At 49.8% G+C, this 11652-nt stretch overlaps 12 non-coding genes across 12 annotated transcripts; all 12 read right to left on the bottom strand.

Moving 5' to 3' along the window:
- Positions 1 to 587: 587 nt before the first annotated feature.
- Positions 588 to 660, bottom strand: Trnaa-agc (transfer RNA alanine (anticodon AGC)). Its single transcript has one exon. It is a non-coding gene; the product is annotated as a tRNA-Ala (tRNA).
- Positions 661 to 2152: 1492 nt separating this feature from the next.
- Positions 2153 to 2228, bottom strand: Trnaa-agc (transfer RNA alanine (anticodon AGC)). The gene has a single exon. It is a non-coding gene; the product is annotated as a tRNA-Ala (tRNA).
- A 410-nt stretch (positions 2229 to 2638) lies between these two features.
- Positions 2639 to 2711, bottom strand: Trnaa-ugc (transfer RNA alanine (anticodon UGC)). Its single transcript has one exon. It is a non-coding gene; the product is annotated as a tRNA-Ala (tRNA).
- A 1006-nt stretch (positions 2712 to 3717) lies between these two features.
- On the bottom strand, positions 3718 to 3790 carry Trnaa-agc (transfer RNA alanine (anticodon AGC)). The gene has a single exon. It is a non-coding gene; the product is annotated as a tRNA-Ala (tRNA).
- A 413-nt stretch (positions 3791 to 4203) lies between these two features.
- Trnaa-ugc (transfer RNA alanine (anticodon UGC)) lies at positions 4204 to 4276 on the bottom strand. Its single transcript has one exon. It is a non-coding gene; the product is annotated as a tRNA-Ala (tRNA).
- A 1006-nt stretch (positions 4277 to 5282) lies between these two features.
- Trnaa-agc (transfer RNA alanine (anticodon AGC)) lies at positions 5283 to 5358 on the bottom strand. The gene has a single exon. It is a non-coding gene; the product is annotated as a tRNA-Ala (tRNA).
- Positions 5359 to 5768: 410 nt separating this feature from the next.
- Positions 5769 to 5841, bottom strand: Trnaa-ugc (transfer RNA alanine (anticodon UGC)). The gene has a single exon. It is a non-coding gene; the product is annotated as a tRNA-Ala (tRNA).
- A 1006-nt stretch (positions 5842 to 6847) lies between these two features.
- Positions 6848 to 6920, bottom strand: Trnaa-agc (transfer RNA alanine (anticodon AGC)). The gene has a single exon. It is a non-coding gene; the product is annotated as a tRNA-Ala (tRNA).
- A 1503-nt stretch (positions 6921 to 8423) lies between these two features.
- Positions 8424 to 8499, bottom strand: Trnaa-agc (transfer RNA alanine (anticodon AGC)). Its single transcript has one exon. It is a non-coding gene; the product is annotated as a tRNA-Ala (tRNA).
- Positions 8500 to 9988: 1489 nt separating this feature from the next.
- Positions 9989 to 10061, bottom strand: Trnaa-agc (transfer RNA alanine (anticodon AGC)). The gene has a single exon. It is a non-coding gene; the product is annotated as a tRNA-Ala (tRNA).
- Positions 10062 to 10474: 413 nt separating this feature from the next.
- On the bottom strand, positions 10475 to 10547 carry Trnaa-ugc (transfer RNA alanine (anticodon UGC)). Its single transcript has one exon. It is a non-coding gene; the product is annotated as a tRNA-Ala (tRNA).
- Positions 10548 to 11564: 1017 nt separating this feature from the next.
- On the bottom strand, positions 11565 to 11637 carry Trnaa-agc (transfer RNA alanine (anticodon AGC)). The gene has a single exon. It is a non-coding gene; the product is annotated as a tRNA-Ala (tRNA).
- Positions 11638 to 11652: the final 15 nt, after the last annotated feature.

Here is an 11652-nt window from a genome sequence, read left to right as displayed (position 1 = left end):
AAACATGGCACTCGCCCATGCAGCCGACTTTTACGACTTTACACGACGCTCACGCTAGTGACAGCCTCATTTATAGTTCGACGTCGCCCCAAAGCGAATGAGCACATTTCGCCTACGGCTTAGGCCGCCCTCCTAGTGTGGCTGCTCGGTGTCTGCAGGCAGCGAGGGGCTGCAAGCTTCCTGCGTTCGCACCTATGTCACCTGTGCTTGCTTGTCAGAGACAGACTATCGCAAAACATACAAATCACTCCATGAATTGATTGCTACGGCATCTGTTATCAGACGTCACAACTAGCAACACCAGTAGCAGCCGACTGCACGCAAAGAATAGGAATGTGCAGTGGGATTTACGTGAACCCGGCGTAAGGCAGATCTTTCCGACGTAGGCTTAAGAATCTTATGGGAACACTTGTACTGTTTGTAAATTAAGTGTAGGAGTTGGAGGAGGGTGCTTCCTGCGCACGAATAACATCACGCTTGCCAATTGTGGATGCTAATCGTTCTCTTGTATCTGCCTAGACACATCTGCTGGCTGTGAATTACTCCACTTGCATGGCAAGGTGCGCATGTAGGTGTGTTAAAAATTCTGGAGGCGCTGGGTATCGATCCCAGTACCTCTCGCATGCTAAGCGAGCGCTCTACCATCTGAGCTACGCCCCCTCCATGACAAATTGTGCTACATACAGCAATATCAATGTCACAGACGCTTGCACTCCCATTATTCCGCAGACAAACACTACTCTCTATGTATCTGTGAGGGTGTCTTTCATGTTTCGTGCATTCTGTATTGAATCGTAGTTGGCCACAATGGAAGTGGCACGCATCACGTCGAAAATAGAATTCGGACACCGCTCTGAGTAAGACGAACGTGTTGTCCATTCTCTAGACTTCAATGACGTTAAGCCGTGATACCTAAGACAGACCTGCACTCGATGACAGCCGGTCCCCACACATACATCTTGCTCTCCTTACGTCAGTATGCATCATACAAGTCTGTGACGCTGGCTTTGCAACATCTTGCGTGCTTTTAGGTTCGCCGCGATCAACACTTGGCATCCACTGACCACAAAACATGGAGGCGCCGGGGCTTGAACCCGGGACCTTCCACATGCAAAGCAAACGCTCTACCAACTGAGCTACGCCCCGATTCGCGACCAAACTGCGCTATTCTCCATTCCTTGAGACTCCGATGTGCACGGACACGATGCTTGGTTGGTTTGTAGCGCTGAAGGGACCAGAGTACAAAGGCGCGGACACGTTCATATACACAAGAGTTCCAAGTAGTTTCGATGCTCTGGTATTACGAATGCAAATTCCGTCTGTTTTTAACGTCTTAAATTGAAAGGGGGGTCACAAATTGCTCCGTTTTCACTCCTTGTCGACAATCACACAGCACCTGAGGTAACAAGCACATCTCGAGCCCCATTCTGCACTCCACTGTTCATGCAAACTCAGTGCCTCGCTCTTTGCTACTGTGTACCACTCTTGTCGTCCAACTGCAAAACACTGGGCCACAACAAGTTTCCACGTCTCCATTGCACTGCGCAAACTACGAAACGCTCCCCAAACATGGCACTCGCCCATGCAGCCTACTTTTACGACTTTACACGACGCTCACGCTAGTGACAGCCTCATTTATAGTTCGACGTCGCCCCAAAGCGAATGAGCACATTTCGCCTACGGCTTAGGCCGCCCTCCTAGTGTGGCTGCTCGGTGTCTGCAGGCAGCGAGGGGCTGCAAGCTTCCTGCGTTCGCACCTATGTCACCTGTGCTTGCTTGTCAGAGACAGACTATCGCAAAACATACAAATCACTCCATGAATTGATTGCTACGGCATCTGTTATCAGAAGTCACAACTAGCAACACCAGTAGCAGCCGACTGCACGCAAAGAATAGGAATGTGCAGTGGGATTTACGTGAACCCGGCGTAAGGCAGATCTTTCCGACGTAGGCTTAAGAATCTTATGGGAACACTTGTACTGTTTGTAAATTAAGTGTAGGAGTTGGAGGAGGGTGCTTCCTGCGCACGAATAACATCACGATTGCCAATTGTGGATGCTAATCGTTCTCTTGTATCTGCCTAGACACATCTGCTGGCTGTGAATTACTCCACTTGCATGGCAAGGTGCGCATGTAGGTGTGTTAAAAATTCTGGAGGCGCTGGGTATCGATCCCAGTACCTCTCGCATGCTAAGCGAGCGCTCTACCATCTGAGCTACGCGCCCTCCATGACAAATTGTGCTACATACAGCAATATCAATGTCACAGACGCTTGCACTCCCATTATTCCGCAGACAAACACTACTCTCTATGTATCTGTGAGGGTGTCTTTCATGTTTCGTGCATTCTGTATTGAATCGTAGTTGGCCACAATGGAAGTGGCACGCATCACGTCGAAAATAGAATTCGGACACCGCTCTGAGTAAGACGAACGTGTTGTCCATTCTCTAGACTTCAATGACGTTAAGCCGTGATACCTAAGACAGACCTGCACTCGATGACAGCCGGTCCCCACACATACATCTTGCTCTCCTTACGTCAGTATGCACCATACAAGTCTGTGACGCTGGCTTTGCAACATCTTGCGTGCTTTTAGGTTCGCCGCGATCAACACTTGGCATCCACTGACCACAAAACATGGAGGCGCCGGGGCTTGAACCCGGGACCTTTCACATGCAAAGCGAACGCTCTACCAACTGAGCTACGCCCCCATCCGCGACCAAACTGCGCTATTCTCCATTCCTTGAGACTCTGGTGTGCACGGACACGATGCTTGGTTGGTTTGTAGCGCTGAAGGGACCAGAGTACAAAGGCGCGGACACGTTCATATACACAAGAGTTCCAAGTAGTTTCGATGCCCTGGTATTACGAATGCAAATTCCGTCTGTTTTTAACGTCTTAAATTGAAAGGGGGGTCACAAATTGCTCCGTTTTCACTCCTTGTCGACAATCACACAGCACCTGAGGTAACAAGCACATCTCGAGCCCCATTCTGCACTCCACTGTTCATGCAAACTCAGTGCCTCGCTCTTTGCTACTGTGTACCACTCTTGTCGTCCAACTGCAAAACACTGGGCCACAACAAGTTTCCACGTCTCCGTTGCACTGCGCAAACTACGAAACGCTCCCCAAACATGGCACTCGCCTATGCAGCCGACTTTTACGACTTTACACGACGCTCACGCTAGTGACAGCCTCATTTATAGTTCGACGTCGCCCCAAAGCGAATGAGCACATTTCGCCTACGGCTTAGGCCGCCCTCCTAGTGTGGCTGCTCGGTGTCTGCAGGCAGCGAGGGGCTGCAAGCTTCCTGCGTTCGCACCTATGTCACCTGTGCTTGCTTGTCAGAGATAGACTATCGCAAAACATACAAATCACTCCATGAATTGATTGCTACGGCATCTGTTATCAGACGTCACAACTAGCAACACCAGTAGCAGGCGACTGCACGCAAAGAATAGGAATGTGCAGTGGGATTTACGTGAACCCGGCGTAAGGCAGATCTTTCCGACGTAGGCTTAAGAATCTTATGGGAACACTTGTACTGTTTGTAAATTAAGTGTAGGAGTTGGAGGAGGGTGCTTCCTGCGCACGAATAACATCACGCTTGCCAATTGTGGATGCTAATCGTTTTCTTGTAACTGCCTAGACACATCTGCTGGCTGTGAATTACTCCACTTGCATGGCAAGGTGAGCATGTAGGTGTGTTAAAAATTCTGGAGGCGCTGGGTATCGATCCCAGTACCTCTCGCATGCTAAGCGAGCGCTCTACCATCTGAGCTACGCCCCCTCCATGACAAATTGTGCTACATACAGCAATATCAATGTCACAGGCGCTTGCACTCCCATTATTCCGCAGACAAACACTACTCTCTATGTATCTGTGAGGGTGTCTTTCAGGTTTCGTGCATTCTGTATTGAATCGTAGTTCTCCACAATGGAAGTGGCACGCATCACGTCGAAAATAGAATTCGGACACCGCTCTGAGTAAGAGGAACGTGTTGTCCACTCTCTAGACTTCAATGACGTTAAGCCGTGATACCTAAGACAGACCTGCACTCGATGACAGCCGGTCCCCACACATACATCTTGCTCTCCTTACGTCAGTATGCATCATACAAGTCTGTGACGCTGGCTTTGCAACATCTTGCGTGCTTTTAGGTTCGCCGCGATCAACACTTGGCATCCACTGACCACAAAACATGGAGGCGCCGGGGCTTGAACCCGGGAGCTTTCACATGCAAAGCGAACGCTCTAAAAACTGAGCTACGCCCCCATCCGCGACCAAACTGCGCTATTCTCCATTCCTTGAGACTCTGATGTGCACGGACACGATGCTTGGTTGGTTTGTAGCGCTGAAGGGACCAGAGTACAAAGGCGCGGACACGTTCATATACACAAGAGTTCCAAGTAGTTTCGATGCTCTGGTATTACGAATGCAAATTCCGTCTGTTTTTAACGTCTTAAATTGAAAGGGGGGTCACAAATTGCTCCGTTTTCACTCCTTGTCGACAATCACACAGCACCTGAGGTAACAAGCACATCTCGAGCCCCATTCTGCACTCCACTGTTCATGCAAACTCAGTGCCTCGCTCTTTGCTACTGTGTACCACTCTTGTCGTCCAACTGCAAAACACTGGGCCACAACAAGTTTCCACGTCTCCATTGCACTGCGCAAACTACAAAACGCTCCCCAAACATGGCACTCGCCCATGCAGCCGAGTTTTACGACTTTACACGACGCTCACGCTAGTGACAGCCTCATTTATAGTTCGACGTCGCCCCAAAGCGAATGAGCACATTTCGCCTACGGCTTAGGCCGCCCTCCTAGTGTGGCTGCTCGGTGTCTGCAGGCAGCGAGGGGCTGCAAGCTTCCTGCGTTCGCACCTATGTCACCTGTGCTTGCTTGTCAGAGACAGACTATCGCAAAACATACAAATCACTCCATGAATTGATTGCTACGGCATCTGTTATCAGAAGTCACAACTAGCAACACCAGTAGCAGCCGACTGCACGCAAAGAATAGGAATGTGCAGTGGGATTTACGTGAACCCGGCGTAAGGCAGATCTTTCCGACGTAGGCTTAAGAATCTTATGGGAACACTTGTACTGTTTGTAAATTAAGTGTAGGAGTTGGAGGAGGGTGCTTCCTGCGCACGAATAACATCACGCTTGCCAATTGTGGATGCTAATCGTTCTCTTGTATCTGCCTAGACACATCTGCTGGCTGTGAATTACTCCACTTGCATGGCAAGGTGCGCATGTAGGTGTGTTAAAAATTCTGGAGGCGCTGGGTATCGATCCCAGTACCTCTCGCATGCTAAGCGAGCGCTCTACCATCTGAGCTACGCACCCTCCATGACAAAATGTGCTACATACAGGAATATCAATGTCGCAGACGCTTGCACTCCCATTATTCCGCAGACAAACACTACTCTCTATGTATCTGTGAGGGTGTCTTTCATGTTTCGTGCATTCTGTATTGAATCGTAGTTGGCCACAATGGAAGTGGCACGCATCACGTCGAAAATAGAATTCGGATACCGCTCTGAGTAAGACGAACGTGTTGTCCACTCTCTAGACTTCAATGACGTTAAGCCGTGATACCTAAGACAGACCTGCACTCGATGACAGCCGGTCCCCACACATACATCTTGCTCTCCTTACGTCAGTATGCATCATACAAGTCTGTGACGCTGGCTTTGCAACATCTTGCGTGCTTTTAGGTTCGCCGCGATCAACACTTGGCATCCACTGACCACAAAACATGGAGGCGCCGGGGCTTGAACCCGGGACCTTTCACATGCAAAGCGAACGCTCTACCAACTGAGCTACGCCCCCATCCGCGACCAAACTGCGCTATTCTCCATTCCTTGAGACTCTGATGTGCACGGACACGATGCTTGGTTGGTTTGTAGCGCTGAAGGGACCAGAGTACAAAGGCGCGGACACGTTCATATACACAAGAGTTCCAAGTAGTTTCGATGCTCTGGTATTACGAATGCAAATTCCGTCTGTTTTTAACGTCTTAAATTGAAAGGGGGATCACAAATTGCTCCGTTTTCACTCCTTGTCGACAATCACACAGCACCTGAGGTAACAAGCACATCTCGAGCCCCATTCTGCACTCCACTGTTCATGCAAACTCAGTGCCTCGCTCTTTGCTACTGTGTACCACTCTTGTCGTCCAACTGCAAAACACTGGGCCACAACAAGTTTCCACGTCTCCATTGCACTGCGCAAACTACGAAACGCTCCCCAAACATGGCACTCGCCCATGCAGCCGACTTTTACGACTTTACACGACGCTCACGCTAGTGACAGCCTCATTTATAGTTCGACGTCGCCCCAAAGCGAATGAGCACATTTCGCCTACGGCTTAGGCCGCCCTCCTAGTGTGGCTGCTCGGTGTCTGCAGGCAGCGAGGGGCTGCAAGCTTCCTGCGTTCGCACCTATGTCACCTGTGCTTGCTTGTCAGAGACAGACTATCGCAAAACATACAAATCACTCCATGAATTGATTGCTACGGCATCTGTTATCAGAAGTCACAACTAGCAACACCAGTAGCAGCCGACTGCACGCAAAGAATAGGAATGTGCAGTGGGATTTACGTGAACCCGGCGTAAGGCAGATCTTTCCGACGTAGGCTTAAGAATCTTATGGGAACACTTGTACTGTTTGTAAATTAAGTGTAGGAGTTGGAGGAGGGTGCTTCCTGCGCACGAATAACATCACGCTTGCCAATTGTGGATGCTAATCGTTCTCTTGTATCTGCCTAGACACATCTGCTGGCTGTGAATTACTCCACTTGCATGGCAAGGTGCGCATGTAGGTGTGTTAAAAATTCTGGAGGCGCTGGGTATCGATCCCAGTACCTCTCGCATGCTAAGCGAGCGCTCTACCATCTGAGCTACGCCCCCTCCATGACAAATTGTGCTAATTACAGCAATATCAATGTCACAGACGCTTGCACTCCCATTATTCCGCAGACAAACACTACTCTCTATGTATCTGTGAGGGTGTCTTTCAGGTTTCGTGCATTCTGTATTGAATCGTAGTTGGCCACAATGGAAGTGGCACGCATCACGTCGAAAATAGAATTCGGACACCGCTCTGAGTAAGACGAACGTGTTGTCCACTCTCTAGACTTCAATGACGTTAAGCCGTGATACCTAAGACAGACCTGCACTCGATGACAGCCGGTCCCCACACATACATCTTGCTCTCCTTACGTCAGTATGCATCATACAAGTCTGTGACGCTGGCTTTGCAACATCTTGCGTGCTTTTAGGTTCGCCGCGATCAACACTTGGCATCCACTGACCACAAAACATGGAGGCGCCGGGGCTTGAACCCGGAACCTTTCACATGCAAAGCGAACGCTCTACCAAATGAGCTACGCCCCGATTCGCGACCAAACTGCGCTATTCTCCATTCCTTGAGACTCTGATGTGCACGGACACGATGCTTGGTTGGTTTGTAGCGCTGAAGGGACCAGAGTGCAAAGGCGCGGACACGTTCATATACACAAGAGTTCCAAGTAGTTTCGATGCTCTGGTATTACGAATGCAAATTCCGTCTGTTTTTAACGTCTTAAATTGAAAGGGGGGTCACAAATTGCTCCGTTTTCACTCCTTGTCGACAATCACACAGCACCTGAGGTAACAAGCACATCTCGAGCCCCATTCTGCACTCCACTGTTCATGCAAACTCAGTGCCTCGCTCTTTGCTACTGTGTACCACTCTTGTCGTCCAACTGCAAAACACTGGGCCACAACAAGTTTCCACGTCTCCATTGCACTGCGCAAACTACGAAACGCTCCCCAAACATGGCACTCGCCCATGCAGCCGAGTTTTACGACTTTACACGACGCTCACGCAACGCTCACGCTAGTGACAGCCTCATTTATAGTTCGACGTCGCCCCAAAGCGAATGAGCACATTTCGCCTACGGCTTAGGCCGCCCTCCTAGTGTGGCTGCTCGGTGTCTGCAGGCCGCGAGGGGCTGCAAGCTTCCTGCGTTCGCACCTATGTCACCTGTGCTTGCTTGTCAGAGATAGACTATCGCAAAACATACAAATCACTCCATGAATTGATTGCTACGGCATCTGTTATCAGAAGTCACAACTAGCAACACCAGTAGCAGCCGACTGCACGCAAAGAATAGGAATGTGCAGTGGGATTTACGTGAACCCGGCGTAAGGCAGATCTTTCCGACGTAGGCTTAAGAATCTTATGGGAACACTTGTACTGTTTGTAAATTAAGTGTAGGAGTTGGAGGAGGGTGCTTCCTGCGCACGAATAACAGCACGTTTGCCAATTGTGGATGCTAATCGTTCTCTTGTATCTGCCTAGACACATCTGCTGGCTGTGAATTACTCCACTTGCATGGCAAGGTGCGCATGTAGGTGTGTTAAAAATTCTGGAGGCGCTGGGTATCGATCCCAGTACCTCTCGCATGCTAAGCGAGCGCTCTACCATCTGAGCTACGCCCACTCCATGATAAATTGTGCTACATACAGCAATATCAATGTCACAGACGCTTGCACTCCCATTATTCCGCAGACAAACACTACTCTCTATGTATCTGTGAGGGTGTCTTTCAGGTTTCGTGCATTCTGTATTGAATCGTAGTTGGCCACAATGGAAGTGGCACGCATCACGTCGAAAATAGAATTCGGACACCGCTCTGAGTAAGACGAACGTGTTGTCCACTCTCTAGACTTCAATGACGTTAAGCCGTGATACCTAAGACAGACCTGCACTCGATGACAGCCGGTCCCCACACATACATCTTGCTCTCCTTACGTCAGTATGCATCATACAAGTCTGTGACGCTGGCTTTGCAACATCTTGCGTGCTTTTAGGTTCGCCGCGATCAACACTTGGCATCCACTGACCACAAAACATGGAGGCGCCGGGGCTTGAACCCGGAACCTTTCACATGCAAAGCGAACGCTCTACCAAATGAGCTACGCCCCGATTCGCGACCAAACTGCGCTATTCTCCATTCCTTGAGACTCTGATGTGCACGGACACGATGCTTGGTTGGTTTGTAGCGCTGAAGGGACCAGAGTGCAAAGGCGCGGACACGTTCATATACACAAGAGTTCCAAGTAGTTTCGATGCTCTGGTATTACGAATGCAAATTCCGACTGTTTTTAACGTCTTAAATTGAAAGGGGGGTCACAAATTGCTCCGTTTTCACTCCTTGTCGACAATCACACAGCACCTGAGGTAACAAGCACATCTCGAGCCCCATTCTGCACTCCACTGTTCATGCAAACTCAGTGCCTCGCTCTTTGCTACTGTGTACCACTCTTGTCGTCCAACTGCAAAACACTGGGCCACAACAAGTTTCCACGTCTCCATTGCACTGCGCAAACTACGAAACGCTCCCCAAACATGGCACTCGCCCATGCAGCCGACTTCTACGACTTTACACGACGCTCACGCTAGTGACAGCCTCATTTATAGTTCGACGTCGCCCCAAAGCGAATGAGCACATTTCGCCTACGGCTTAGGCCGCCCTCCTAGTGTGGCTGCTCGGTGTCTGCAGGCAGCGAGGGGCTGCAAGCTTCCTGCGTTCGCACCTATGTCACCTGTGCTTGCTTGTCAGAGATAGACTATCGCAAAACATACAAATCACTCCATGAATTGATTGCTACGGCATCTGTTATCAGAAGTCACAACTAGCAACACCAGTAGCAGCCGACTGCACGCAAAGAATAGGAATGTGCAGTGGGATTTACGTGAACCCGGCGTAAGGCAGATCTTTCCGACGTAGGCTTAAGAATCTTATGGGAACACTTGTACTGTTTGTAAATTAAGTGTAGGAGTTGGAGGAGGGTGCTTCCTGCGCACGAATAACAGCACGCTTGCCAAATGTAGATGCTAATCGTTCTCTTGCATCTGCCTAGACACATCTGCTGGCTGTGAATTACTCCACTAGCACGGCAAGGTGCGCATGTAGGTGTGTTAAAAATTCTGGAGGCGCTGGGTATCGATCCCAGTACCTCTCGCATGCTAAGCGAGCGCTCTACCATCTGAGCTACGCCCCCTCCATGACAAATTGTGCTACATACAGCAATATCAATGTCACAGACGCTTGCACTCCCATTATTCCGCAGACAAACACTACTCTCTATGTATCTGTGAGGGTGTCTTTCATGTTTCGTGCATTCTGTATTGAATCGTAGTTGGCCACAATGGAAGTGGCACGCATCACGTCGAAAATAGAATTCGGACACCGCTCTGAGTAAGACGAACGTGTTGTCCATTCTCTAGACTTCAATGACGTTAAGCCGTGATACCTAAGACAGACCTGCACTCGATGACAGCCGGTCCCCACACATACATCTTGCTCTCCTTACGTCAGTATGCATCATACAAGTCTGTGACGCTGGCTTTGCAACATCTTGCGTGCTTTTAGGTTCGCCGCGATCAACACTTGGCATCCACTGACCACAAAACATGGAGGCGCCGGGGCTTCAACCCGGGACCTTTCACATGCAAAGCGAACGCTCTACCAACTGAGCTACGCCCCCATCCGCGACCAAACTGCGCTATTCTCCATTCCTTGAGTCTCTGATGTGCGCGGACACGATGCTTGGTTGGTTTGTAGCGCTGAAGGGACCAGAGTACAAAGGCGCGGACACGTTCATATACACAAGAGTTCCAAGTAGTTTCGATGCTCTGGTATTACGAATGCAAATTCCGTCTGTTTTTAACGTCTTAAATTGAAAGGGGGGTCACAAATTGCTCCGTTTTCACTCCTTGTCGACAATCACACAGCACCTGAGGTAACAAGCACATCTCGAGCCCCATTCTGCACTCCACTGTTCATGCAAACTCAGTGCCTCGCTCTTTGCTACTGTGTACCACTCTTGTCGTCCAACTGCAAAACACTGGGCCACAACAAGTTTCCACGTCTCCATTGCACTGCGCAAACTACGAAACGCTCCCCAAACATGGCACTCGCCCATGCAGCCGAGTTTTACGACTTTACACGACGCTCACGCAACGCTCACGCTAGTGACAGCCTCATTTATAGTTCGACGTCGCCCCAAAGCGAATGAGCACATTTCGCCTACGGCTTAGGCCGCCCTCCTAGTGTGGCTGCTCGGTGTCTGCAGGCAGCGAGGGGCTGCAAGCTTCCTGCGTTCGCACCTATGTCACCTGTGCTTGCTTGTCAGAGACAGACTATCGCAAAACATACAAATCACTCCATGAATTGATTGCTACGGCATCTGTTATCAGAAGTCACAACTAGCAACACCAGTAGCAGCCGACTGCACGCAAAGAATAGGAATGTGCAGTGGGATTTACGTGAACCCGGCGTAAGGCAGATCTTTTCGACGTAGGCTTCAGAATCTTATGGGAACACTTGTACTGTTTGTAAATTAAGTGTAGGAGTTGGAGGAGGGTGCTTCCTGCGCACGAATAACAGCACGCTTGCCAATTGTAGATGCTAATCATTCTCTTGTATCTGCCTAGACACATCTGCTGGCTGTGAATTACTCCACTAGCATGGCAAGGTGCGCATGTAGGTGTGTTAAAAATTCTGGAGGCGCTCGGTATCGATCCCAGTACCTCTCGCATGCTAAGCGAGCGCTCTACCATCTGAGCTACGCCCCCTCCATGACAAATTGT

The sequence above is a fragment of the Schistocerca gregaria genome, chromosome 6 (assembly GCF_023897955.1).
Source record: "Schistocerca gregaria isolate iqSchGreg1 chromosome 6, iqSchGreg1.2, whole genome shotgun sequence".
Lineage (NCBI taxonomy): Eukaryota > Metazoa > Arthropoda > Insecta > Orthoptera > Acrididae > Schistocerca > Schistocerca gregaria.
This window is presented reverse-complemented; position numbering and strand designations above follow the sequence as displayed.